The sequence below is a fragment of the Sceloporus undulatus genome, chromosome 1, assembly GCF_019175285.1.
Source record: "Sceloporus undulatus isolate JIND9_A2432 ecotype Alabama chromosome 1, SceUnd_v1.1, whole genome shotgun sequence".
In the NCBI taxonomy this organism is placed as follows: domain Eukaryota; kingdom Metazoa; phylum Chordata; class Lepidosauria; order Squamata; family Phrynosomatidae; genus Sceloporus; species Sceloporus undulatus.
The window spans coordinates 177,132,309-177,138,308 of record NC_056522.1 but is presented as its reverse complement, the minus strand read 5'-3'; the positions used below and the strand labels follow the sequence as shown (position 1 = coordinate 177,138,308).

The 6,000-nt window shown below is 41.1% G+C and overlaps 1 protein-coding gene across 1 annotated transcript in view; it reads left to right on the top strand.

Moving 5' to 3' along the window:
- Positions 1 to 1,133: 1,133 nt before the first annotated feature.
- The window catches only part of SERTAD2 (SERTA domain containing 2), a 130,844-nt gene continuing 125,977 nt past the window's right edge, over positions 1,134 to 6,000 (top strand). Inside the window, exon 1 of the mRNA XM_042453472.1 lies at positions 1,134 to 1,604. The gene's annotated coding sequence lies outside the window, so the exon portion shown is untranslated. The remainder of the gene's footprint in view (positions 1,605 to 6,000) is intronic.

Here is a 6,000-nt window from a genome sequence, read left to right as displayed (position 1 = left end):
GGTTGCCCTTTTCAGGACACGCTCCAGCTTGGCCACATCCTTTTTGACCTGTGGGGCCCATAACTGGACACAGGATTCCAGGTGGGGTCTGACCAAAGTGGAAAAGAGTGGCACTATTCTAGAGAATGGTACAAGCTCACTATGGAGTGGATCATATAAAGGAGATTGGGAGTTGATCCCGTGAATATCCCAGGAGAAAAAATGACGTAATCACACACAACGATTTCACACGGCGTCACACAAAACTTGCAATTAAAGCAGTCACACAGAAGCATCAACACACATCTTTTTTACTTTTGGGATCTCAGCGACAAACGCATTCCCGATATCACTTTGTTTGCGCAATTACGTGCAATAACCATTCGCGGAATGGCTCGCCATTGCTTTAAATGTGCTTTAATCTCTCTTTAATGTCAGGCCCAGTGTGATAAACCCCATGAAGTGGTGTAGAAATGTAAAGTGGGGCTACGGCTCAGGAAGCAGGCAAAGGGTGGCAGAAGCCCGTCCTTCCTCAGAAACCCCATTCCCCTCACCTTCCTCCCTCCCAATTGCTGCCTTTTCCTCCTCGCTTAGCAAACCCCTGCCCACTTTGGGTTGGCCATTTTGTACCATGGATAGCATGGAAGTGGGGGGTGCCTTTCCCCTCTGCCAGGGTCTCACCCCTGCATCCCTTTCCCCCTTCCCTCCTCCTCAATTAGGCCACCCATCCTTATGCCTTTCTTTCCCCCCTTCTCCTCCTCAGAAGACTCATTCTGGGTGAGCCAAAGAATTAAAAAAGGGGCTGGGAATAGGGAGGGAGGCCATTCTCCCCCACCCTCCCCACCTCCACTGTGTGGGGAAGGAGCTGGGCAGGTACTGGTGGCCCTGCATGCCACTCAGTGCCAACTGGCTTGGGCATAGGCTCCCTGGAGAGGAGTGGGCGGGCCTTTTGCTCCCCCCCTTTTTTTTTTGCTGTGTGTCTAACTCCAAGTCTGTGTGAGTCACACACTGTGAGTCTCTCTCTGCACAACCCATCAATCCCATTAAATGCCTGGGGCGGGCACCGTCTCGCATCCTTTTGCCTCTGCTTCTTGCACCAGCAGCACCAGCACCAGCAGCAGCAGCAAGGGCTCCTCCTGCTCTTCTTCCTCCTCCTCCTCCTCCTCCTCCTCCAGCATCCTCCTTCTTCTCCTTCTCCTCCTCCTTCTCTCCTTTGCAGGGGCTGCTGCCCTTGCTCCTGCTACATGGCGAGCTGGTTGGACTTGTTACAGTGTCACCTCCTTCTCCTCAGCTGCTCGCCCAACTTCCCTCCCAGCTAGCCTTCCCCTCCTTGGCAGAGAGGCCACTGCAGAGTGATGGGATAGAGCAGCAACCATTGGAACAACTGGGGGAGCCTGAGGTTCATCCATTGACCACCCTCCTTTCTTGCCTTCTCACCAGCCCCAGGGCTCCCCCACTACTGCTCCACCTTTGAAGCCTCCTGAGGCTCTTTCTTGTGGGTCTGCCCCCTTCCTTCCTTCCTTCCTTCCTTCCTTCCTTCCTTCCTTCCCCTCTCTTTAGTTTTCTTCCCTTCCTTTTGCTTCCTTAATCTTGTCGACCTGGAGTGTTGAAATCTTCTGGAAAGGGTGAGTAGAAGAGAAGAAACAGGGGTGCTCAGAAATGCATGTTTATGAAAAAGTATAGAGTGCATGAGGTGGAGTGTGTGCTTTTATAACAGTAGTAGTACTAGTATTAACAACAACAACAACAAAACAACAATCATAACAACAGCAGTAATAACAACAATAACAGCAACAATACTAACAGCAGTAGCAATAATAATAACAACAATAAAGTGTTATTAGTAGCAGCAGTAGGTAGAGAGATCTTGTAGTACCTTTGAGACTCACTGAAAGAAAAAAGTTGGCAGCGTGAGCTTTCCTAGACTTCTGCCTACTTCCTCAGATGCATATTATTATTGTTATCATTATTATTATTATCCAAAGGTACTGTGTTAGTCTGTAGAATCAGTTATGTAGAGAGATCTTGTAGCACATTTGAGACTCACTGAAAGAAAGAAATTGGCAGTGTGAGCTTTCCTAGATTTCAGTCTACTTCATCAGGTGCATATTGTTATTATTATCATCATCATTATTATTATCCAAAAATACAGCCATGTTAGTCTGTAGAATCAATATGTGAAGAGACCTTATAGCACCTTTGAGACTCACTGAAAGAAAGAAGTTGGCAGCAGGAGCTTTTGTAGACTTCAGCCTACTTCTTCAGATGCATATTATTATTATTATTATTATTGAATTATAGTCTGTAGAATCAGTATGTAAAGAGATCTTGTAGCACCTTTGAGACTCACTGAAAGAAAGAAGTTGGCAGCAGAAGCTTTCCTAGACTTCCGTCTACTTCCTCAGGTGCATTTGGTAGACTGAAGTCTACGAAACCTCATGCTGCCAATTTCTTTCTTTCAATGAGTCTTGAAGGTGCTACAAGATCTCTCTACGTACTGATTCTACAGACTATTATTCCCTTTGAATAATAATAATAGTAGTATGCAACTGAGGAAGTAGGCTGAAGTCTATAAAAGCTCATGCTGCCAACTTCTTTCTTTCAGTGAGTCTCAAAAGTGCTACAAGATCTCTCTATGTACTGATTCTACAGAGTGACATGGCTAGATCTTTGAATTCTATTATTATTATTATTATTATTATTATTTACTTATAGCTGGCATTTCCCCCAATATAGGGACCGAAGGTGTGTACAGCAAATTTGAAACAACACAATGTGAAACAATAGAAAACATTGATATGTATGTATGTATGTATGTATGTATACACACACATACATACATACACAATTTTAAAAGTTCAAAAACAATTTTAAAAGTTAAAACATTTATGCATTTAAAATGAAAATTAAAAAGCGAGATAAAATGGAAATGAAAAGAGAGAATGAAAACCTAAGTGTGCTGTACTCACCTTACATACTAATGGTTAATTCTGAGTTAATGCCAACTGTTTCAAAAATTTAGATGATCTTATTATTATTTTTTGTTGAAAGAATCAAATAAAATTTCCCTGTAATGGTACATCTCTTTTATTTTTATTTCTCTTTCCAGTCTTAAGGGATAGCCATCCACCCATTCCCCACCAGCTTTACAATTATGTAAAATTGGAAACTCTTAACTATTGGTTGGTTTGAAATTGTTGATCTATGTATGTATTCATAATATGTTCTGAGACGTGAATAACCATGATTATTCAGGAAAATGTTAGATTGATTTGAGCTCCAGTTGATTTCAATGGGATTTGTTTCCAAATAAGTAAGGATCTTAGTAATTTTAGAGGTAATGATGGTGACTGTTGAACATCCTTGGTATTATTATTTGGAGAGGAAATCTGCTGACAGTGAGTGATTGATGTGTCACGTACTTGCTTTTGTATGCTCCCTTCAGTTCCAAAATGGACTGGGATATTGCTTATGTTGACAGTCTTGAACCAAAATTTACAGTGACATGCTTTACATTGTGTAGTTTGATTATCTGGCATAGTAAGAAAACAAAAATGAATTGTTGTACCTTGTACATCTTGGAATTCTAAACTTCTTTACTAACTCTACAAATCTTTGGAGGTGTTCTTTAGTTTGTGTTTTGAAAGTTACAGATAGCCAGGATGTCTGTACAGATCCTCCAGGTTCAGAGGCAGTATGTCATTGAATACCAGTTGCTGGGGAGTGACAAGGGTAAGGGATATTGCCTGCTTGGGGGCATGCCAAGGAACTTTGGGAAGCTGGACTTAAACAGAACTTTGGTGAGAATTGGCAGCAGTCTCCCTATGTCCAGTCAATAACTGCGCTCTTGCCTCTTCTTGCCTTCATTCTTCACCTCAAAAAGTTTCACTTAATGGTGAAATGCTAAAGATGTTGGCCAGAAGAAGCTAGTTTTGTCACTGCTGCCAGCATTATTTTTTATTTTCCAAGTAAAAATGTTTGAATTGTGGTTTTAAGAGGGGTTTCCATTGTGTAGACATGTGTAGCATGTACACAATAAAGGTAGATAGCTAAGTAACTTTGATAGTTCTTTGTTAATTTGACTCATTTTAGAAACAGATTGTGTCTCTAAGTTTGCCACGCACATCATTTATAACATTCATAACACCATCCCCAAAGTGAAAATTTGACAACTCCAAAAAGTATTATTAAACGTTTCATTAATATTTCAGTTGATTCCTTTCAGTTGTATTTAGTTTTAATTTACATTGTAAGCCGCCTTGGGTCCTATGCTGGGAGACGTTTGGCATATATAATTTAAAATATTAATTTATTAAAATATAAAAAATTATTTCAGAGTACACCAGATATGCAATGTTGACAGAAAGCTTGGAATAAATCTGACACAGAGAGTCTAGAAACCATTTTAAAAGGAGATTTCTGTGGCAACATGGGCAGGGAAAAAAGCTCGCTTCTATGTCTGCTATGTGTACATACAATGACATTTTGTGGAGTTTTCCCAGTGTGGTTAAAGACTTTTTACACAGTTAGACATTTGCTGATAAGTTTTGTCTGCACATTTCTGACATGTCAGCCCTCATGTATTCCAATTTGGATGCCCTTTTGTTCATACATAACTTCCACCTCAGTGGGTTGCATACACCTTGATGGGTTTCCATTTTGATACTGTAGGCTGTTAACAGAGTGTTTGAAGTGGTCCGTTCAACAACGTGTTTGCAAAGAGTGGTTGATGTTTCTTTTTGGTAAGGAGACATTGCCATCTTTGTGAAGGCACATGGGGGTGAGAGAACATTATTGCATTAGAATCATAGATTCGTAAAGTTGGAAGAGACCACAAGGGCCATCCAGTCCAACCCCCTGCCATTCAGGAACTCTCTGCCATGCATTGTTTGTAAATAGCTGCCAATCTTAAAATATAATTTCTGGGCAAGAACAAATGGGCTGCACAATTTTTGAAGACTTATATGCAAGACTGATTGCAAGTGATTGGGATGTTGGTTCTCTACACCTGCTATAAATTATCAGCCTGGGCGTAGAAACTTTTGCCTCAGTTTTTCTGGAGAATGTTGGTTGCTTGGAACTAGATAATAAAAGGTGATTGAACCTCCTGGATCTCTGAGCTGCTTTTGGTGCTTTTCCAGCATGATATTCATCTATTCTTGGCAGACTGACCAGCTAGGTTGGGGGGCTTGAATCACTCTTTGCAGTGGTCCTTCTTGTTCTTTACATTTCCAGCAGATGGCTGGCAAAAAGCAGTGCAGTGAGCTCTTGACATTCTCTGGGTTTTGGTTCAAGGACCTCCTATGGATAACAAAATCTGTGGATGCTCAAATCTCATTAGATACGGTGGCATAGTAATATAGTTTTCCTTATAAAAACTTGCAAAATCAGGGTTTGCTTTTTGGAATGTATATATATTTGAAATATTTTCAAGCCCCGGATGGATATGGAGAGCTGACTGTATTAGCAGGTCAGACTGTATAAACCATCAGTGATTTTACTGACATTTACATTTTAATTTTTTTTGTTTATATATATATATGTGTGTGTGTGTGTGTGCGTGTTATTGTTGTTGTTGTTAACTGCTCTCGAGTCAACCTCGACTGATGGCAACAATGTGGATGAGACCTCTCCAAGATCCCCTGTCCTCCATTGCTCTGCTCAGGTCCTGAAGGCTATAATGCCTGTGGCCTCTCTGATTGAGTCCATCCATCTGGCATGTGGTCTCCCTCTCTTTCTACTGCCCTCGTTTTTTCCTTTCCTAGTATTATTGCTTATTCTAATGATTCATGTGTTCTCATGATGTGGCCAAAATACAATAGCCTCAGTTTGGTCATCCTGTCTTCCAGAGGGATTTCAGACTTCCAGGGGGATTCAGACAGTATCCTCAGCACTTTTTTCCAGCATCACATTTCAAATGAGTTTATTTTCTTTTTATCACCTTTCTTCACTGTCCAACTTTCACATCTATACATGGTAATGTGAAATACGATGGCTTGGATGATCCTTCACTTTAGTGTT